Source organism: Ambystoma mexicanum, chromosome 6p (assembly GCF_040938575.1).
Source record: "Ambystoma mexicanum isolate Mex_15411 chromosome 6p, UKY_AmexF1_1, whole genome shotgun sequence".
Taxonomy (NCBI): domain Eukaryota; kingdom Metazoa; phylum Chordata; class Amphibia; order Caudata; family Ambystomatidae; genus Ambystoma; species Ambystoma mexicanum.
Genome location: NC_090935.1, coordinates 858,219,191 through 858,242,559, shown reverse-complemented (window position 1 = coordinate 858,242,559; position 23,369 = coordinate 858,219,191). Strand labels below are relative to the sequence as shown.

Below are 23,369 nucleotides of genomic sequence, written 5' to 3'. Positions count from 1 at the left end.
GTGTCCAGAACTCTGGCCCTCTCTAGGCTGGACAACTGCAACAGCCTCTTCCTCAATCTTCCTTTATCCCCCGCCGCTTTGCCCCTTCAACTTATCCATGGCCTCAAGCCCACAGACCGTATCTCTCCAGCCCTAAAATCTCTACACTGGCTCCCGGTTGATGGTACAATCATGTTCAAGACCCTCTGCATCATCCACAGGGCTTTCTGGTGCATGGGACCCTGCTACATCCAACTCTCTCTCCCTAATTACCTAACTGCTAGAGCCCTTTGGTCTTCCAGCTCCAACTCTCTGCAGATCAGATGCTTCGCTAAGCACAGAGTGGAGATAGATCTCTCTCCTCCGCAGGAGCCTCCCTCTGGAATGATCTCCCTGCCCCCCTCAGGCTTTAGCCGGATCAACTTAAGTTCCCGGAGGCTCCTCAAGACCCTCCTTTTCTCTTCTTCCTTCCCTCTCCCTCTCCCCCTACCCTCCTAAGACCCCCCTCTACCGCAGTAATTAGCTTGCTGGTCCCCTCTGAGTTCTACAGGGCACCAGGCCCCCCCTGCCCATTCCACCCCTTCATCACACTTAGCATGCTGACCCTCACCCACGCAATCTGACACTTGCCCTCTTAGCCACCCCTTAGCACTCGCTTAGTTGCTGTGGCCCTCCCCCCGCCACCCCTGTTCACTTGCAGTCTCTCCTCTTACCCTGCACTTCCCTTCAACCCAAGCACTCGCATTTCGCACAGACCAGCACTGCCACCTCTCCCTCGCAATTCTTGTTGCTGCACTTGCACGATCTGAATGTCACAAGGCCTAGTAGGACCGTTATTGTTATATTTCTCCTTTGTTCCCCTCCCTTTTTTGTCTTGTGGTGCCTTGAAACACCATTTGTTATATAGGCGCTTTACAAATATCAAATAAAATAAAATGGCTTAATGACTGGGATCGCACCCAAAAAAAAAAACATTGCACTAAACCCAAACAGAATTAACAAATACTTGTAAGACAACCAGAAAAATAAATAAGAAAAATGTGAAGAAAACTACACCCCACCAGCTAGCGACCCTTCCTCTGTCAATAATGCTAAAACCCTCCCGAATAATCACAACTAGGAAATAACAGACTCGAGACATGCCCGCACCAAAAAGACCTAAAAAAAATTGAAGCTATTGTCCCATAAAAATATTAACTGGTTTGATGATGAATTGGGATCAATGAAAATAATTGGACGCAATCTTGAGCATAAGTGGAGCATTTCAAGGCTACCACAAGACAAGTTGACTTTTAAAGGTTTACGCGGAGGTTAGCATAAATAGGGGTGAGCGAAATTACCACCAGCGAAACAGAAATGGTGAAATTTGCCGACAATTCCATTCCACCAGCTGGGCAGTTTTCTACCTTTTCTGCCACATCTTTTGGTGATGTTAATTTTCTTTTTGTGCTACTGTTTTGTTTACTCCCTTGTTTTTTTGTGAGTCTAAAGCAGCAAAAAAAACCGAAATTTAAGGCAGCAAAACACTTGGAGTTTAATTTTCACAAAAAAGGACATTTTTATATTTTGCCGAGGAGAAGGCTACTGTAGTATTCTAATATTCTAATGTCTAATGCTATGTTATTGTTAGAAGTGCCGCGGCTCCCCGCCTGCGCGAGAAAGAGATTGTTGAGTTAGAGCGTGAGGGCGTGAAGGGATTCTGGAGCGACGGTTGAGAAGGATGTCGAGCATTTGATGGAGTTGCAGTGTGGGGCGCCGGCTTGATTGTTTATTCAATAAAGTAAATCTCAATTACTTACTGTGTCGAGCGTACTTCATTTGGCGACGAGGATGCTGGCGTCCTGAGGACCCACGGGGTGAAGAGGAGTTGAGAGCAGATGCTCCAAGCCTAAGCGCTACGCTGCGCAGATTTGTGCTGGTGTTTCCCCAACAAAGGAAAGGACAAACGAAGAGCGGACGCTCCGAGCTAACGATCACTTAGTGTTGGCTTGTGCCGTTGTTTCCGAGACTGAAAAGGAGAGCGTGTGCTCCGAACCGGAGCACATCGTGCGTTGGTTTGTGCCGAGTCCTTGTTTTGGTCCAGGGTTGGACTGAAAAGGAGAGCGTGTGCTCCGAACCGGCGCACATCGTGCGTTGGTTTGTGCCGAGTCCAGGAAGTCTCCTCCTCTGGTCCAGGAAGTTTTCCATGAACTGCAAGTAACGCAGTATTATTGGTGGGTTGAAGGAAAGGACCCACCTTTAGCTCTTAGGTCACATGATCTGCTTGACCCAGAGCCAGGCTTAATGAAGAGCGGACAGTGATTCCCTCATTTTCGTCACAGTACTTGTACAATTAGTCACAGACCATACATCCTGCACTTAGCAGAGTCAGCAAGAGGATTATAAGGAAGTGGTGTGCAATAAGACATTTCTCAGTAAAGCAAACTAAAGAAATGCAAGGTATCAGCATCCAACCGCAAGCAAGTTTCCTTCCAACTCCAGGCCAACCTGTGGTTTTGTGGTCAGAATGGAAATAATTTTGGCTGAATTACATTCAAGCCGTAGAACAAGAAGAACTTGCATCCCGCAAAAAGAAGTTACTATTGCTACATGCATTAGGATTAGAAGGACAAAGAAAGTTCAGAGAATTACCAGAGTTGACTGTAGATGAAGCTGGTGATGCTGATGAGCATGATAGGGCCATAAAACAATTGGACAAGTATTATGCCCCAGAAACAAATGTAGCCATAAATAGATACAAGTTCTATACACAAGTACAGAAAGAACACGAAAGCATTGAAGAATATGTTTCAGCCTTAAGAATGTTGTCACGAACTTGTCAATTTGGCAATGGCATTACCCTGGATGAGTTGATCAGGGATCAAATCATTATTCATTTGAAGGATAATTTGGTACAAGACAGGCTATGGATGGTTGGGAATCCATCTCTACCAGAAACTATTGCAATTGCTAAACGTGTGGAACACAGTCAGTTGTGCTCGAAGGAAATGAAAAGTAAGAAAGAAGAGGCTGTACAAAGTATGCAAAAACAAAGTATCAAAATGATACAGGAAAAAGAAACAGATGAACAGGCTCAGGTTAATGTTCTGCAACCTAAAGACAGAGCTGAATCTAATGTTAGGAGTAAGGATAAGAGTGAAATCAACGCAGGAAGAAATAACAGGGCAAGATCTGTTGAGCAGAAAGGAAGTTCTTTTAGATGAAAGAATTGGGTGAAGAATGAACCCAGGATTCAAAATGATCAGAGATTTCAGAAGGCTCAACCAAGAGAGGGAGACAGGTGTTACAATTGTGGCAGAATTGGTCATTTTGCATTCTCGAAGCAGTGCCCCACGTTGGGGCAGAAATGTGGAAATTGTGGCATAAGAGGTCATTTTGCGGTTGTATGTAGAAGGAGGAAGACCATTTCTGCCATTTTAGAAGAAGAGGAATCGGAAGAAGAAAGGGTGTTCCTGATACATGAGCCACCTGGTGGAGAATTTAAATGCCCTAGCTGTGAAGTAATAGTTGACAATTGGAAACTTAAGGTGAAGGTGGACAGTTGTTCACCATGGACGATTATCACTAAAAGAACATGACAGAATTTAGTCACACGTGGCCTCAAAAGTAGGATGAGTGCATCAGACATACGAGATCCTGGTGGGTTTGAAGGATCCAAGATCAAGATGGTCGGATGGTTTTCTTGCATCATTCAATTTAAAGATAGACGTGCTCAAGTAAAGGTTTATGTTGCAGAGAAGGGCGTCAATGTTATAAGTTGGAGAGATCAAGCTGGATTGAGGATCAGATTGGATCCATGTGACGAAGAACAAATTCTGGTTGCTAACTGTAGTCAGGAGTACGAAGATAAAACTATCAAGGTGAAGAGAAACAACCGACTCAAATTAGGTTAACTAAAACATTTTGCACACAGAATTTGTCTCAAGAATGGAGCAATACCAGTTAAACAAACAAAGTCCAGACCAATCCCATTTGCCATAGCCGACAAGGTTGAGCAACAATTAACCGTGTTGGAATCTGAAGGAGTGATCGAAATAATTGAGTCCTCCGAATGGGTGAGCCCCATTGTTGTTGCGTTGAAGAAGAACTGCAAATTAAGAATTTGCGTAGATTTGAGAGACGTAAATAAGAACATCCTAACTGACACATTTCCCCTTCCCATTATATCTGAAATGTTGAATCGAATTGGTAATGCTGATCTGTTTTCCACGCTAGACCTCTCAAGCGCCTATCATCAGATTTTGCTGACAGAAGATTGTAGAGACATTATGGCATTTATTACGCCACATGGACTGTATAGATACAAACTTATGCCATTTGGTTTAGCATCTGCTGCGGCAGTATTTCAAAGAGTTATGACGCATGTACTTAAGGCAATAAGTGGTACGTTTGTATATCAGGATGATATAATTGTGTTTGGTAAGGGATCTGAAGAACATGACAGCAGGTTGAAGGAAGTGTTGAAGAGATTAGAAGAAGTTGGTTTAGAAATTGAGAAAAGCAAGTGTAAGTTTTGAGTAGAAGAGGTGGAATATCTTGGTCACACTGTGAATGGTAAGGGGTACAGGCCTAAAAAAGATGCCATGAAAGCGATTAAGGAGTCGCCCAATCCTAATAACAAAGATGAGTTAAGATCATTTTTGGGGTTGTGTGAATATTACAAAAGATTTGTTAAAAATTTTGCGTGTGTAACAGAACCATTGAGAAAGTTATTGGAAAAAGATGCAAAGTTTATATGGACTGAGAAGTGTAATGAAGCCGTTGAAGGCATAAAGAGAGAAATTTGCAACTCTTTTGAGTTAGGAGGTTTTGAGTTTGGGAGATTGACTAAGATCACAGTTGATGCCAGTGGGAGTGGTTTAGGGGCGGTGCTATCGCAATTACACGAAGATACTAATGATAGGATAATCAGTCATGCTTCAAGAGCTATTACAGAAACAGAGAGCAGATATTCTGTCATTGAAAAAGAGTTATTGGCATGTTCATGGGCAGTGAATTATTTCAGAAAATATCTGTGGGGAAGCAAATTTGTAATTCAGACAGACCATAAGCCTTTAATTGAAGTTCTCACGGTGAAAGGAATGTGTAAAGCCTCGCCGAGATTAGCAAGACTTAGCCTCAAGTTACAAGATTATAACTTTTCAGTGAAATACGTGCCGGGGAAAAGGAATGTTGTTGCTGATTTTTTATCTAGATTGCCATTGAAGGGTAAGGAAACAGTTGCTGATGCAGATGAGGAGATGGTGGCTGTTGTTTTTGAGATTACAGCCAAGGACACATGGATTGAGGAGCTGGGTAGGGATGATGTGATACAACAGATAAGGAGATATACTGAATCAGGGTGGCCTGAGAAGAGGGCAATTAGTGAAGAATGTATGAGATTTTGGGAAGTGAAGGATGAATTGTCTATTGAGGATGGATTTTTAGTGAGGGGAGATAAATTGATTCCTCCTCAGAGTTTATGTAACAAACTCGTTGAAAAAGCACACATAGGCCATCCAGGCATCACTGGCACAAAGAACAACGTGCGGTCGAAATATTGGTGGCCAGGTATGGATTTGATGATTGAAAGATTTATCAGGAATTGTTGGCCATGTCAGAATAGTGACAAGAGCTGCAAGGTTTTCAAGTCAGAGCCAATTAATATTTGTAGGGGTGAAACACCATGGGAGATGGTAGGAATTGATATTGTTGGGCCATACGTGAGGTTGTTTGGGAAGAAGAAATTCTTGATAGTTTTAGTCGATTACTACTCAGGATGGTTGGAGGTCAAAGCGGTGAGTAAAATTGATACTGATGAGGTAATAAAGTTCATTATGCAAATCTGCAGAAGGGAAGGATTTCCCAAAATAATAATAAGTGATAATGGTGTTCAGTTTAGAAGTAGAGAGATGAGAGAATTTGCCAAAAGATCGGGAATTGAATGGAGGTTTTCATCATTATATCACCCACAAACCAATGGGTAAGTGGAGAGATATAACTGAGTTATTGTAGAAGCAGTAGAAATGGCTTTAAGTAACAACATGCCGGTGGATGAAGTTCTTGAGGATAGGGTTTGGAGCACTAGAATGTCTGTTAAAAGAGGAATGGAGGTCTCTCCTTTTGAATTAATGAGGGGAAGAGCCCCAAATACCTTGCTTAATCCAGCATGGGTTAATCGTAGGAGAGGTTTAAGTAAAAGGTTACAGAGTTCAGACAAGCAGCCAGAAATGCATAGTATGTCTCTAGAAAGGTCAAAGTTGAGGTTGTTACCGGGAGATTTCGTGCAAATCAAGTTGGGATGAAATGTTAAGAAAGGTGACTCAAAATACAGCAGTCCAATCAAGGTGATACAAGTGTCTAAAAGAGCAGTTAAGGTTACTGGAGGATCAGTATGGAATTTGGATAGGGTTAGTAAATGGATGTGGAGAGGTAAAAATGAAAGAGATAAGCAAGTCAAATTGGAGAGACGAAAGTGTGATTTGTTTGGTGATGACCTTATTCAAAATAGAATTGAGAATGTGAATGGTGACGGTGTGAGACGAGTCAGTGAACGGAGCGTACAACAACAACAACAAGGTGATGAGGTGTGTGAAAGGAGGATTGTACGTAGTTCTAGAGAAAATAAATTACCGTTCTGGTCCAGAGATTATGTCATGCGGAGTTAAGTAACAACTTCATGTAGGGGTACTATTATTCAATTTTATTATTGTGTTTGCAATATTGGTTACAACTTTATTTAATCTCACACGCATGTTTTCTTTGTGTTTTTATATTTTTCCTTCTATTCCTTTTCAATTTTGTAAAGGGGGAGGTGATGTAGTATTCTAATATTCTAATGTCTAATGCTATGTTATTGTTAGAAGTGCCACGGCTCCCCGCCTGCGCGCGAGAGAGATTGTTGGGTTAGAGCGTGAGGGCGTGAAGGGATTCTGGAGCGACGGTTGAGAAGGATGTTTGATGGAGTTGCAGTGCGGGGCGCCGGCTTGATTGTTTATTCAATAAAGTAAATCTCAATTACTTACCGTGTCGAGCATACTTCAGCTACTCACTGCCAATTCTGCTATGGAGGTGAAATTGAGGGATCAGGCGCATTTTGTCTGCAATCTGGCAATTTTCCCACAAAATGAAATTGGGCAATTTGGCCCACCCCTAACCATAAACTACTAGAATGGAAAAAAACGATCTCTTCCAAGAGAGAATCTCCATCCGATCTCTGTAAAGAAAAATATTTTTTCAAATTAGATGAAGAATTAACAGAACTCTCACAAAGAAGAACTTGCCCATCATCCTCAAAGGAACTAGTTGATTTCCTAGTACCCGCTGCCCAAAACAAAATACCCAAGATCCACAAGAATATCAAACTTCAAAAGAGACCAAACATTTCGTATAGATCCAACATATTGTGGTTTCACTAAAGTCACAGTTCGCAAATCATAGAAATCTAACCTCGGGTATTCAGTCTACAAAAGCATTTAAAAACCTCAACAAAGCACTGCGTTCCATGCTCAGCAGCTTTAATCAAGAAAACGTTTCCACATATGCCAAGCCAATGGCAGAGTACTGAAATGCCTCCTTATCTATAGGGTATATACCCCTTCCCAAAAACAGTGTATATAATTCCTATACTCAAAAAATGCAGATCTAGACTTCCTAGACAACTATCACCCCATCTCCAATAAGCCCTTCACACCGAAGACCCTTGCAAAAAATAGCTACCCCTCATTTTACCAGATATAGTGAAGATAGCCAACTGTTGCACAAAAATCAATACGCGCTCCTGTTGAAAAGGAGTATGGAAGCTAGTCTTCTTTTTGAGAGAGGAAATACTTAAATCATTGGACAGAAATATGCCTACAGCGTCACTACTCTGTTTACAGCAGATGATACTGTTCACATCCAACCCTTACTGTGCAGACTCGAAACAGAAACGGGTGTAGATGGAATAGTCCTGGACTGGATCGATAATTACTTAAATCAGGGTTGGCCTACTCCAGGCCTCGTGGGCCAGGAACATGTTGGATTTTCAGGATGCCCCTCATTAATGATTCGAAATGCATGCCATTTATTGTCTCATGAATATTAATGAGGGATATCCTGAAACCAGCCAGGATTTCGGACCTCAAAGCCTGGAGTTGGACAACCCTGACTTAAATGATCACACATCTGAAGTCCTAATCAGTGATTTCAAATCTAAAACTACTGCAGTCTCTTGTGGAGTCCCTCAGTGATCCATCATCTCACCATGTTTCTTTAATGTGTACATTAAACATCATCAACTCTTCCACTCATTAATTTCAAATACACACAGATGACTCAATCCAATACTGACCCATCAAAATTGACTTCAAAACAGACACCATTCTTTTTGGCATTACAACCCCTAATATTCGAAATAGCCCAAAATGATGGGCATAGCACCTAATCCACTGAAGTAGCAAAGAATCTGTGAGCAATATTCAACAGCAAAATTACTCACCAACCCAAGTTGACATAATAGCACATTTCCACGTCCAATTTCATATCCTTAAGAAAATCACCCCTACTTCAACATTAATCACATAATAGACATGACAAAGGCCCTGGTACACTTAGGTTTAAGCTATTTTATGAGTCTTCACCTCGTTCTAAACAAGTCCCAAATACAGCAATTCAAACTAATTGAGAAAAAAGTAGGCACAATGTCCTCGACTGAAATCATACAGCCATATTGATCAGGTCTTGAAAGCCTGAGTCGAGAAACAGATTTGCCTTAAGGGACTATGTATAACATACTCAAATCAAATTCACCTGTATAGCACAGCTAATCACCAAAGGCATCAAGGTGTTAACATGAGAAATGGCAGCAGAAGATTAGAGTGGTCTTGGCGAACAGGTATGTTTTTAAGAGAGGCTTTGAAACACTTGAAATAGAGCAAGCTATGTAAAGTCAGAGAAAGAGCGTTCCATAACATAGAACCTGCCACAGAGAAAGGCCACCCACCACAGCGTTTCCAGCTAGTAGGGTGGCACTGCTATCAGAAAGGAAGATGCAGACCACAGGAGACGTTTTGGAAGATGAGGCAGAAATATCCCCTGCAAGGATAAGCAGCTCCTTCTGTGATGGGCTTGATGAATCAGGCAGAGACACTTGGATTTAATGTGTGCTGCCACTGGAAACCAGTGAAGGTTCTGAGCTAAAAGGGTTGTGTTGCAGTAATCCAAACTTCCTTTCATGGAAGCAGCTATGATAGGGCCACAGAAGTTCTTGTGAATGAAACGTAGGATTTTTTTACAGTTTGTTCATCTTAAAGAAACCAACATGGCAAATAGTTGCTGTGGCTCAGAAGAGAGTGAACTAGTGATCTTTATGCCAAGATGTTATTACTGATTTCACCAGGGCAGGAAAGGGAACTAGGGAGGGGTGGCCAGAAATCAGTGACCCATATTGTAGACGACTCTGGGGGACCCACCACCAGGACTTCTGTATTCTTCCTGATCAGTTTTTATTTATTTATTTATTAGGCGCCCGAAGCCTGCAGGCATCGGAGCGCCACAAGAAGACGAATACTTGAGACAAGATACGCAACATGGAGAGACAGGACACTTGGAGGGCCAAGACAGGGGGCAGAGCTGTCACTTAACTAGGGTAACCTATTTTAATTTGAACAAGAACTTTTTAACTTTTTCTGAAAATGATTTGGTTGGGTTCCAATCTCAGATTCAGAGGAAGTTTGTTCCAGCTAGCGGCTGCACGGATGGGGAATGCTCTACCTAGACCATTTGCTTTCTTGTGTGGGTTTACCACAACGAGCCCCTGAGCTTCTGATCTGAACGTATGGGCTGGCGTGTAGCTGACCATTTTAGATTTAAGGTAGACCAGGGCTTTTCCGTATAGGCACTTGTGTGTAAGTGTCAGAGATTTAAACAAAACACGGTCTTCATCCTTGAGCCAATGTAGCTCCCTTCTAGCATTGCTAATGTGGTGTGATCTTGCTTTTTGCTTGATTATTCTGACCGTGTTGTTTTGGATGAGTTGGTATTTTCGCATGCATTGTTTACCTGCACCTATTAAAAGTGTGTTACCATAATCCAGGTGGGATAAGATCGTAGCTCTGGCTATGGTTGTGCAATTTACCTCGTTAAGTAGTGGTTTAATTGCTCTCTCAACAACCTGATGTAGTAGGAGCAATTTTTGCTTACATACGTGGCTTGAGCATCTGAGCTCATGGAGGCTTCCAAGGTCATACCTAGGGTTTTAACCTTATCCACTACTTTGATGTGTGTGTCTTTAATCACAAATGATTACTATTCCGGTGATAATTTCCCTCGTAGCTTGGTTGGATCCAAAAACCATCAGCTCGGTCTTGTTACCATTTAGACACATCCAGTTATGGTCCATCCATAATTCAATGGTGTTATAGAGGTGCTTAACTAATTGACTGTCCTTATCATAATCCCTGCTCAGTTCCACCACTAGCTGAGTGTCGTCAGCATAGTTGGTAAAAAAGGCCTTGATGTTATCCAAAACCTCATAGAGGAGACGTAGGTGAATAAGAGTCGTGAGAGACTCGCTCCTTGAGGGACACCACAAAAAATATTAGATTTGTGCGAGAATTTGTCACCCCAATGTACTCTGGATATTCTATCAGCGAGGAATGAAGTCAACCAACCAATGGACTCTTTGGAGCAATTGGCAATTTTCCCCAATGCCTGTTGCAGTAGCTGGTGGTTGAGCAAATCGAAAGCTGCACTTAGATCGAGCAAGACAAGTAGACCTGCCTTACCTTTGTCCATGGTTCCCAGCATTTTCGTCTGCAAGTCAAGCATAGCGGTTTCAGTGCTGTGTGCAGCACTAAAGCTTGATTGTTGGTGATGCAAAATCTCATTGGTCTCTACATATGCTTGTAGTTGTGTAGTAGCAATCTTGTCCATTACTTTCAAGATAAAATTGCAATTGGTAATGGGTTCAAGGTTCCTCAGTTCTCGTTGGTCGAGATTGGGCTTTTTCACCAATTGAGTAATAGTGACCCTTTTGATGTTCTTTGGGACCGTTTGGTCACAAAATGAGGCATTGACTATTCTCGTGAGTAATGGTGCAAATATATCAGAGTTCTCTAATATTATTTTAGGGAGAAGTTTATTCTCTGCACATGAGGATGGTTTCATTGAGGCCAACATGCTTAGCATGACCTCAGTCGTAATCTCATGAAAGCAGAATTTGTCAGTGTGTTCAGTTGACCTACACAGAGACGGTTGGTTGAGTTTGGTATTAAGTTGGGCACTAGCTATCAATTCTCTTGCTTTAGTGATCTTGTTGGTAAAAGCTGCCTGGGTGGTTTCACACTCTACTTGGGTCAGAGCAAAAGTAGGGACCAATGCGACAGGCTTGTCAATGGATGGAGATCGCCTAAAGAGTTTGCATGGCCATTTTAGCCTGTGTCCTCGAGAGGAACTATCCAAATTACCTGACCCTTTTCTTCAGTAGATACATCCCTAAGAGAAGTCTTAGAGCTTCTTGGAAAAACAACTTCACAACAGCAAACTTAAACATAATCATACAGCCCGTTACTTTTCCTCCATACTTGTGGGCGTCTCCCAGCATGGGGACGGTACCAGAAACTTTGGCAGCAAAAAATGGAGGATCCCCTTTAAATTTAGTATAGCGCACAGGGGCGTTGCCTCAGTCACAGGGCATTGATGAATCATTTGTCGAGGTTAGTGGGAGATCTTCCACACTTCTCCTCCTCCCCACCTTAAGGACTTTGTTTCTGTGACCTCTCGTCAAGACAAAGTAGGCCCTCCGTTCAGCAAGTCTCCTCAGCGCAGAGACTCCTTCCCTGGGGTTCCTACAGATCAGGGTTCCTCGTGTTCAGGCTCTGGTAGGCCCAAGGCCTCTTGGGCTACCGGCTCCCATTCAAAGGGGCCCGGGGGCTCTTCTGGGCGATCCAGGGTCAGACCTGAGGCCTTCCAGGCTACCCACTCCCAGGCTGAGGGGCTCAGGGGCCCGATCAGGATCATCCTCTTCTACCCCAGGGGGTAAGGGATTGTCAAGTGCCACCTCCAAGAGTTGTTCTGCAGCTAGATCCAGCATGGCTATTGGCAGAGGTGCCGAGGGCTCCCAGCCTACCAGAGCTTGCTCTGAGGCAGGTACCCAGGTTAGTTTCGACTACCGTCCATCCAGCTGAGGGATAAGTGCCTACCATAGGGATCTCTGAGGTTGATGCCTCTGCTCCGGGTACAAGACCCAAGCTGCATCTTCCTATGTCTGAGGCCTCTCCTGGCTCAAAGCCTCTGCGCCCTCCTTCCCAGGGCATGGCTCAAGGTTTCAAAATGGCAGAGCGGCATGTGGTGGCCATCTTGGATCCGGCTCAGGGCCCAGCAGTGCATTTGCCTATCGATTGGGCTGTGCAGGATGATTCCTGCCCCCTTTCCTCTCAAAGTGGCAGCAGATCCTACGGTGTAGGTTTTTGATCCCCAGAGGGGTACATCTACCCATCACAGACTTACAGCTACTCACACCAGTCACCTTATCACTTTGACCAGATGCGGTGGTCCAGTGCCTTGGAGGGTATGGACCGGGCGGCCAGAGAGGACTGCTTCTTCGAGCGCTTGCTCTTCCTCATCATTCCCCTCAAATGAAGGGGGCTCCTATAGGACATTGTGAAGGAGGTCATCTCCCAGGTAGTGCTACCTCAGCACCCTCCCCAAGGTACTCCTCCCGTCCCCCCAGTGCTTCCGGTCCATCCGCCATATCAGGCACTATCTGTCGTACTGACCCTTCCCCCTCAAAAGGCATTGGACTTGTCTCCAGCTCCGGACCTAAGGGGGACCCCTCCGTTACCTGTCTCCCAGGGCCCGTATTTTCCTCGGCCTGTGAAAAGGGGGGGGGGGGCGATGATGAATGGGATGACGCCCAGGACGATGAGTCCTCGGCTTCCCTTGAGGCTTTTCATGAGCGCCTACAGGGCCTGGCGGAGTACTTGGGGGACTAAAGGGGGTTCGTTCTTCATGAGGAAGCCCTCCAGAGGTCTCCCAGAGGTCTCAGGAAAGCGCACCAGGATCCGCTCAGGCATGTATGCAGGTGGCATGGGAGGTCTGGGAGAGGCCCAGGGCAAACAAGCCGCCTTCACAGCCGGTCTGGCAGATGCCCGGGCCATTGCACAGGACCTCATGCTGTCTTGGGTCTCCCACATGCCTCGGGGTTGAGATGAGAAGGGCGGCCTGGATGCACTTTGTAAGGAAGGCATGGTATCAAAAAGTAAGACAGACACAAGTGATCACAGTTCAAGGGTGTTTATTGAATTTCAACTGGCTAATCCTAAATCTAAAGATGGGAGCAAGATATGACCATCAAATAATATTAACGCAGTTCTAGTGGTGTCTTGTCAAAATAAAAGGGCCTATACTAATAAACCTATTGCCAATCCTTACTTCTAAATAAAAATATTGTAGGAAACAAAGTTATGCAAAAGAAAAGTGTTCAAGAAATGATATGTCAGGATATGCAAGCTGTTGACTTCCCTTCCCCATGTTTTCAGCATGGAGCAAGGCAGCACACTCGAGCTTTAGCAGACTTGCTGGCTTCTCTAGCACGAGGATGCAGTTCAAGACTTCAACATCAGGACCTTCTGAGACAAGACTCTGTCAGACAAAGTTTCTTACTTCAGAGGACCTGATGCAACATGACAAAACAGTACATTTCTTTTCTTCTTAGGACTTTCACTTATACCCCTTCTCGGGTGATTTACTATTCACCCCAGGTACCCCTCTGCCGGGCTCCAGACCCACTTTAACACAAAACCTTCAATTCAAGTTCACATACTTTTCCACAGGGGCGCTAGAGAGCCGTCCAAGATGGCAGCTCACTAGAGAGCTCCGCACCGATCCCGAGAAAGATCCTGGCAAAAATAGCTTCATACACCCCCAAATCCCCCTCCATCGGTCACAATATTGTGTCCAAAGACACAAGCGTCTGGCAGGTACCAGTTTTAACGCCATCCGCCAACATCCGGGTCAGAGCGGCGTCGGCGGGAGAAAGGCTGCAACAGCGCTGCACTACGGCAACACGGTGATCGATCCTCCAGCGACATCCTCACCCAAGCGACCTCCCCCGGTCGCAACCTCCGCAGCACACAGGCGGTGCGTGTCCCAAGCAAAGCGCAGGCTGTGGATCAAGGAGAACAGCGCCCCGGCCACCTGGAGGAGGTGCCTGTGGTGGATCGGAGATCCACGGCCCAGAGCATAGCGGAGGCAGCTGAGAACCCGCCCGACCTACCTGTGACATCGGGCCTCCAGTCGGGAGCCGGACTGGGCACTGTCGTTCGCCTCCGGCTCACGGGACTCTCCTGATGCAGGCGGAGAGGGAAGTAGCCTGGACACACCGCCGGCGTCAGGTAGGAGAAATGCCGCCCGACCTCTTTCGCCCCGCCCCAGGTCTCCGATATGGCCTGCGGGCTCCCGGGCAGCAAACGGACAGGCCCGGCCCAACCCCTCCGACCCCGTAGGGGAAAGAATTGCTGGAGCCTGTGGCAAACCACAAGCCTCAGACTCCCCAAAATCCCAACTGCCCCAGCCCCGCCCCCAGTGAACGTTCCGCTAACATTGTAGACCCCTGTCAGACAAACCGTGCAGTGAGCAGGAGAGGGGTCCACACGGCTATTCCAGCCAGGCCCCTCTGGCCCGGCTGAGGAGGAACACTAAAGCCCTCGGCGAGCTGCGGACTCTCCAGCTCCTCAAACCCAGGCTGCCCCGGGTCCCACCGTCGCCAACCGCTCCGCCAACAGTACCCTGATCATGGTCAACTAATCAAAGGACACAGCACAGAGCGAAGATCCACTGCTTGGGCCCGCACCACTACCCAAACACCCTCGGTGGCCGGGGCTGCTCCCGGCCCACCCAACAGAGGAACAGCCTGCAATTCCTGCACATTCACAAAGCAGCAAGGGGTGGGGGGGAAGAGGACCCTAAAATTGGCAACGCCAAGCTCCACCAACAGCTACGGCAACTCCACGAAGGCTCCAGCTACCAGCCCAGCGGCAGCAGCCACAAGGAAAGCTCATATTGTTATTCTGGGACCCAACAGCGGGGCTCGACAACCACTGCCCCACATAAAGTTCACCCCAACCCGCCCACTCATTCTCCGCCGCACACGGCATCCAGCCGAGTAAGACACAAGCCCTTGAACCATATCTGGACCCTAGCCTTCCGCCGGAATCAGAGCACATAAGATCAGTAGCATTCCCAAGACAGCCAAGAGTTCCCTTTTACAACCAGAGGCGTAACCCCAAACAGCACACGCTCATCCGAGCTGAGAGCCGCTTCACCACCCCTAGACCAACCCAACAAAGTAAAAGAAACCACACCAGTATGGGCAAAACAGACAAATTGCAGCGAAAATTAATGTTCGAACCAAGGCCATAGCCAAAACTCCCAAGCAGACGAATCGAGAAATAGCGCCAACACCAAACATGGAACAGGAAACCGAATCGGCACCCCCCCCCCCCAATCTCTCGACATAAGAGAAATACTGCTCGAACTCAAAGCAGGCATAGGCAACCTAGATGCCAAAATCGACACCCTCTCATCCAAAGTGGACCAAATACAAGATCGCCTAGATAAACATGGCGAAAGGCTGGACACCATAGAACAGAGGGTCTCCGATCTTGAAGACAACTCCACATCCCTGTCCTCCAAAGTGACATCACTAGAGCGCCAAGTAAAAGAAATCATATCCAAAAACGAAGATTTAGAAGGGCGCAGCTGCCGCAACAACATTAGGCTGGTAGGGATTAGAGAGCAACAAAATCCTGCGAAGATGGAAGACTTTGTGGAACAACTATGCCTTGAAATCTTCGGAGCAACTACCTTCTCTCCTCTATTTGTAGTTGAAAGGGCTCACAGGATTCCAACCAATCGTCTAATCCGGACCCAGAACGACTCCAAAGGAAGAACACTGCTCGTCCACGGAACCATAAACTGGGATGAAATAATTATGATCAACTCCTACGGTCCCAACATAGATGGCTCCAATAATTTCGACTGGGTCCAGACCCACATTGAATCAAACAGGGAAGCCACAATAATATGGGGTGGCGATCTAAATACCCCACTCGACCCACGCATAGACAAAACACACAAGACAACCGCCCTACGCTCCAAGGCGAGTCTACAAATAACTGAAATATGCAAAGCACATGATCTCATTGACATATGGAGAAGCAAACACAGTGACTCTCAGGAATTCACTTTTTACTCCTGGGTACACAAATCCAGCTCGAGACTCGATTACATCTTCATGTCAGCTCATAGTAGACTTCAATGGGGAGAATGCCAAATTCTCCCCAGGTCCATCTCAGATCCTTCAGCGGTCACCTTAGTGTGCACAACGTCTCGGAACAACTTCACCAGACCCCAATGGAGAGTCAAGCACAGAGCCCTTCAAGATCAAATCTTTGCTGATGAACTGCGTACTGAACTGAGCACATTTCTAGAAATAAACCAAGGCACGGTAGCGTCGCCGGGATGTTGAAGAGAGAATTAAACATATGCGAAGATCGCCTCAAAACACTTGAACAAGCAGTAATAGTCACAAATACTCTCAGCTCGCTCGCAGCACTTAAGACAGAACTAGAAACCTTCAGAACACTAGCAGAAAGAGAACCCAAATTCCTAACAAGTCACCACAAGATCCGTCAGTACGGCGAAGGTCAAAGACCCGGTACAATCACCGCAGAACGAAAACCCACGACAGTCGAAGCAGTGCTGGACACATCGGGAACCCGTGTATGCTCTGAAGACGACATATTAGAAACGTTCCGTACATTTTATCAAAACCTATATAACTCCAATTATTCCAGGGATGCTACCGAAATAACACAATACCTAAATACAAACGAACTATATTGGACGAGTGCCGAGTTACGTGAGCCGTTGAACGCACCCATCACTACGGAAGAGATCCTAGAAGTCATCAAGAAATTACTGAGCACCAAAGCCCCAGGACCTGACGGCCTAACAGGTGAATTTTACAAATTCTTCACAGGTATCCTAGCCCCGCTCTTACTCCAGGTCTACGAAGAAGCCATAGAAAAAGACCAGCTCCCACCAACACTCTATATGGCGAACATCATTCTCCTGCCCAAAACAGGTAAACCCAAGGAAGATTGCGCCTCCTACAGGCCCATATCGTTAATAAACTTTGACAACAAAATCTTTGCAAAAATCCTGACTAGAAGGTTGATTCTACTCATGCCCGCAATGGTGCTGGCGGACCAGGCTGGATTCGTTCCAGGCAGAAACACATCCTTTGGCCTCAGAAGAATGTTCGGAGCAATGGAGGTCCTTAACCCAGAAAACCAAGCGGTGGCAGTGCTTCTCGATGCTGAGAAAGCGTTCAACTCTGTGGAATGGGCCTTTCTATTTGCAATATTAGAACGAATGGGCCCCGGCAAGCGATTCATCCAAATGATAGGCCTCCTCTACAAACACCCAACATCTAAAATTAAACTTGGAAACAAAAGCTCCTCCGAAATCATCCTACGCAGAGGGTCCAGGCAGGGCTGCCCACTGTCAGCATTGCTCTTCGCCCTGGTCATGGAACCCCTAGCGTCACACCTAAGGCTTTATCGCCTGCACAGAGGTTTCTCCTTCGGCCCGCACAAATTGCTGGTTTCACTATATGCCGACGACATAGCACTCTTCCTTCGTGACAGACAACCTGAACCCAGGGATGCGAGCAGTTCTCAAATTGGGCAACTTCTCAGGACTAAAACTCTTTAATTCAAAATCGATAATTTTCCCTCTCTGAAACAACCAAAGAATTCCAAGACGACTTTGGCTTCCACTGGCAACACTCGAAGGTCCGATATCTAGGGATACTTATGTCCAGATCCAGCACAGACATCATGCAAGACAACTACTAGATGACACTCGACACCATCCAAACCAAAGTGAACAGATGGAAAACGCTTCCCCTCACACTTTGGGACAGAGTGTCCCTAGGGAAAATGGTAATTCTCCCCAAACTACTCTATCTCTTCACAAATATTCCTCTACTACTCACGCAAAAATTCTTACAACGAATCAAGTCCATTCTTCTCGACCTAGTCTGGGCAGGCAGGGTTGCCCGAGTAGCCCACAGCATTATGATCCTTCCCATAACACAAGGCGGACTGGCTTTACCCGACATAGAGGGCTACTACTGGGCAGCACAAGCCCAGTACCCAAGCCACTGGTATGCAATACACTCCATACGGCCATACGTGCAAATTGAGAGAGCCCTAGCAACGCCCTATCTACTTCGTGCAGTCATATTCAACAAACCACCGACACCTTCAACACCGATGAACACAATGGTCACGACGCACACAATATGGAAAAAAATTGCTAAAAGAAATGGAATCCAAACCAGATACTCTTCCCCTCCTTCCGGTGAGAAGCATTCCAGGGATACCTATAACATCAGAAAAAGTGTTCCAGCTATGGACCAAGAAATTACAAATCCACTCACTGGGCGACTTTTTTCCAAACGGCACGTTCCTGTCGATCCAAGAAGCCCGTGACAAAGGAGGCAACAACGCCCTGGACGTCTTCATGTTTTACCGAAACTGACACACCATACAAACCAACATTGCCACATTTCCACTCCAACCCCCGACATGGCCACTGCTCCACAGAGTGATACAGGCCCAAGGCGAAGGCCGCCTGGTGTCGAATATCTATAAAACCCTGTTAACTGAAAAACGCACACGCTGCTCAAAAGCTCGAGCAAGGTGGGAGAGAGCTCTGAACATTACAATACCTGAAGAAGACTGGTGATACATACTTCGACTCTCAAAGAAAGTGGCAATAAACACAAGGTACAAACAAATTCACTTCAACTTTGTCCATCAGGTCTACCACACTCCAGCAAAACTTCACACCCAAAGGACGACAATCTCCGCCTCCTGCTCACGCTGCGGGCACTCGGAAGCCGACTTTGTCCACCTGGCATGATCCTGCCCCGAAATAGGAGCGTTCTCGAAAGCGGTCCTAGGGAATATATCAGCAATAATCGGAGTGCAACTGGATCCCGACCTAACACTGACCATGTTGGGCTTAACCAACCAATTACCAGAGTATACCAGAAAACTGGCAAACCAACTCCTTGTCCTGGCACGCAGACAAATAGCTTGCAACTGGGGCAGAGGACCGCCACCAAAACTGAAGCAGTGGCTACAGGATGTCACCTATTGTCAAGATTTCGAAACAAACTGCATACAGACTCTGCCCCTCCACGCACGTCCCCCAGACATCTGGGGCCTGTACATAGCATACCTGTTAGATGCAGACGACGACACAATCTCACAGTCTCCCCCACCAATACAAAACCGACACGAACAACCGGAAACCTCAACAGCTGCCACGATTGCCAAATAACGACGGCAATTGAACTGATAAGAAACAGTGCTAAATATCAAGTGGGGGACCAAATCGAGGGGGGCAGGGAGGGTCAGGGGTCACGTTGACCGGTGCACGGTCTTGTAATGCCATATTATATCATTGTTGAAAAACCAATAAAGAAAGTTACAAAAAAAGTTCACGTACTTTCCCAAACTTTCTTTATTTCCTCAAAATCGAAGACTTTAGACTGTGCGCGGGATTTTGCTTGACCAGTCGCAGGACCAGGATGCACATTTATTCATTCTTTCAATTGGTCTCCCTCTGCCGGGCTCGGACCAATTTTATCTACCGTTCTTACTTCTCAGCTGGATACCTTACTGAAACCTTCATTTGAGCACCCATGCAGTGCCGGACCACTGCGTCAAGTGTATTGTAGCTTACTTTAAAGTTCAATCACTCATCAGCAGTTTAACTTCACTTGCATCTCTTATCACACGCATTTTAACAATGTTCGTACCAGCGCTTGCCATCCAGTATTGCTGCTTGCAACCTTGGTTTTAACACAGACCGGTCTTGCATCGATCTCCCCAACTCACTGGCTGTGTTGCTTTCACTGAAGCAGCTTTGTTCTTGGTGCCAAGGACGGTACCCCAGTGGCTTGTGATTTGTTCCCATGCTCCGCCTTTTCTCCAGGCGGGGAAGGTAAAGGGGATTCAGGTGTGAGTTGTTCCAGGCAATTGCCTGACTCCGCCTGACCACAACACCGGGACATGTTCAAGTCTCTTTCTCCAGTGTGTAAAGGGAATGTAACTGTGTTCATGCAGGGAAGGTGGGGGAGTTACAAGACTCATGTACTTGATCTGGAAAGAGGGAGTAATGGTTTTAAAGGGAGGAATACTGCGCCTCACCATTAGGTGTCCCACACCCACTCCCAATGGATCTAGGAGGGGATTCTTTAACAGTTTTCCTTTTACCTATGGTGGGCCCTTGGTGAATGATGGGCTTGATTTTCCTGAAGGGGCAATGTCGTGCTACATTACCTATTTTCTGACAGGAATAACCCATTTTGGATTTGGTACTGGATAAATGTCAACTCGCCTTTATTTACTAGATGGATTTTTGAGTCATGAGTTTCAGTCCCATAGGGCACCCTGGAGTTGGTCTGAGTCAGGAGGATATTTGTAGTTTCAGCTTAGGGGTATGATGGGACTCTGCAGACAATTTCCCATGACAACTGAGGGGATGTCGGGTAGGGGGTTTATCGGACCGGGAGGAATACCATGTCTCTCCCGAGGGCGCATCTCCCATAGACCCCTAGGATCCCCTGCCCAGGTGGTCCTCCCTTGCTCGTCTGCCCCTAGGGTTGGGATGCAAGAGCGATGGCCCTCCCCTGGCCTCCTGAACAAAAGAACCCCTGGAATAGCCTGGGCAAAATGCCTCACCTTTCTCACAGTGCCACAAAGTTTTCATCTGACGTACAGGAGCAGATCCTAGATATGCCCTTCGAGGGTGTGGACCTTTGGCCATCCTGACAAAGTCGGGTCAGAAATCCTTCACTCAATCCCATGGTAGGACCAAGTTGAAACAGAGAACATTCTCCAGATTCAAGGGGTTCAAAGATTGAGGTACACAGAGGCCTGACAGGTCACGCAGTGACAGCAGAAGAAATCAGAAGAAAGCAGCAGAGGATGTTGCACTGGTTTTTCCGCTTTCTCTACTCTTCCCCTGCATCTGATGCCAAGAAGTAATGACGTCGGGGTCGGTGAACACAGTTCACCTGTGGGGGGCTGTTTTGCTCTGTTCCAGGACACCTGGAAGCGTCTTTTTAGCAACCCATGGCTCCTATCTGTAGTCTCCACGGGCTTCAGTCTTCTTCCTTGGCCTCTACCATCCTCTCCTCCTCTTCGTCCGATTGGGTCCCCGGCGATGTTATTGTAGATACTGTCCCTCTTGGAGATGCAGACAATGGACCCAGTTCCTCTTGCAAACAAGTGCTTTGATTGCTATCCAAGTACAACCAGTCTGGACCTGTCATTTCTAAACCTGTCTGAAGTCCCTCCGCAAGTCGGTGAGGCACTTTCTGGTCAACTCGACCACCTTGTCATGGTGGTTCCAGGACATTCTGGGCCTGATGGCATCCTGCATGCTTAGCACTCCTGTCTCGAGATGAAGTGCCTCCAACTCCACCTGGCAGACAATTGGGATCAGGAGACAGGGTCTCCGTCAGACAGGATCCCAATTCCACAGCTCCTTTTGACCGGTCTACTCTGGTGGCTGATGGATGGCAATGTTTCAGTGTGAGCCCCCTTCCTCCAACAAGAGCCTTCTCTGGTGATGACGACAGGCTCATCTCTTTCAGGCTGGGGGGCTACTCTGGAAGGCATTGCGATTCATGGAGCATGGCCGAGGATGGAAGCCCTCCTACATTTCAATCTGCTTGAACTCTGGGCAGTGGGCCTGGCCCTCAAGGCATTTTTGCCCCTAATCAGGGACAAGTTGGTTCTGGACAGGATGGACAATTCTACTACAATGTTTACCTGAATAAGCAGGGTGGTACCCGTTCCCCCTACCCCCTCCTAGGCATGGAGGCGGTTTCGATCTGGTAATGGGCCCTGACGGAGGGGATTTGGATTTCAGCAGTCCAGCTCGCAAGGGAACAGCAATGCAGAAGCAGATCAGTTCAGTCACTTGCGTTTCAACACCTACGAGTGGGAGTTGCAAAATGACTTCTTGTTGCCCCTGTTCCAGCCTTGGGTCGTCTCAGTATATGGTTTTAGATGTAACAAGTCAATGTCAATATTGGTTAGCTCTTTACTCTGCATGAATTAACTATTTGGGTTGGTTTTACAATAAAACATATCAGTCCTATCAAGGGAGATAGGAGGAGGATTTCACTCCTGAAAAGGGGTTGAAGGACTTTCAGCGGGATTATACATATGCATCGACTGAAGATGATCGTCCCTAGTCCCATCAAGGGCTTCCCTTCCCAGGTGATACTCCCGATGTGCACCGCCTCCAGAGGGATTATTGTATTGTGTACGAACTGCCCTGGCCACCTTGGAAAGGCCTCCCCCCTAGAGGAGAAGGGACAATGTCCTGAGGTTCGTCACAGGGCGCGCTGGTCAAAAGACTTTACCGTATGTGTTGTATGTGCGTGTGTCTATTTCAGGAGAGAGTTTGTTTTTGAGGAACAGGCTTACACTTACAGTGAGTTCCGTTCTATGGCATTGTAGCCATCCCTTAGGGGGAATGCCTGTTCTTGTAGGCTGAGTGCTGTTCGGTGTCGGCCTGTGTAGCAAAAGATAAAACGTGTTTTACTGACAATCAATGGAATTTATCCTAAGGTGCCAGATACAATCCGATTATTAAAAGGCATTTGCATTGTCTTGCTATGATTTCCTGTCCTCTAACGTCACTTCCTATGACATTAAGCATTCCGTTTGCACATTACTAACCTAACTTATATTTTTAGAACTTGCTCCCTGGAACCAGTTTGCCACTGAAACCCATTCCAAGAAATCAAATTAAATCAAAACCAACTTTATTTGGTGGTATAAAAGCCATAAAAGTTAATCATGCAAACATCAAATAGACACGGAGACAAAATATACAGATTGCCAAAGTACTCATAAAATTATGTGGCAGAGTTCATAGCACCACATAAGATACGCAGGAGCACACCCACAACCGATGATACCACTCTTTTATCCTTCTTCAGCCATGGTAACATTAAAACACTTTGCAATCATATACCCCAATACACGGTTTGGAGAAATATATTTTTAAAGGCACAACGCAAACGAAAGAGAAACATGTCTATATAGTAAAAAAATAGGATTTGCTTTATTAAAGAGGTGATTGGATGCATGCGACTGAAAAAATAGATTGTTTTTGACATTCAGCATACAGGGGGACTGACCGTTCTTTTAGATTGAGTGCTCTTCGGTGTCGGATCTTGTGGCAAACTTCATGTAAATGATTCTCTTAGCATATTTTCAAATTTAGATGCAAGGTATGAACTACTGGGCACGAGTATAGATCAAGCTTTC

The 23,369-nt window shown here is 46.1% G+C and overlaps 1 protein-coding gene across 1 annotated transcript in view; it reads left to right on the top strand.

Moving 5' to 3' along the window:
- Positions 1-23,369, top strand: part of FBXL17 (F-box and leucine rich repeat protein 17) — a 2,179,700-nt gene that overhangs the window by 2,153,134 nt on the left and 3,197 nt on the right. The window lies entirely within an intron of this gene.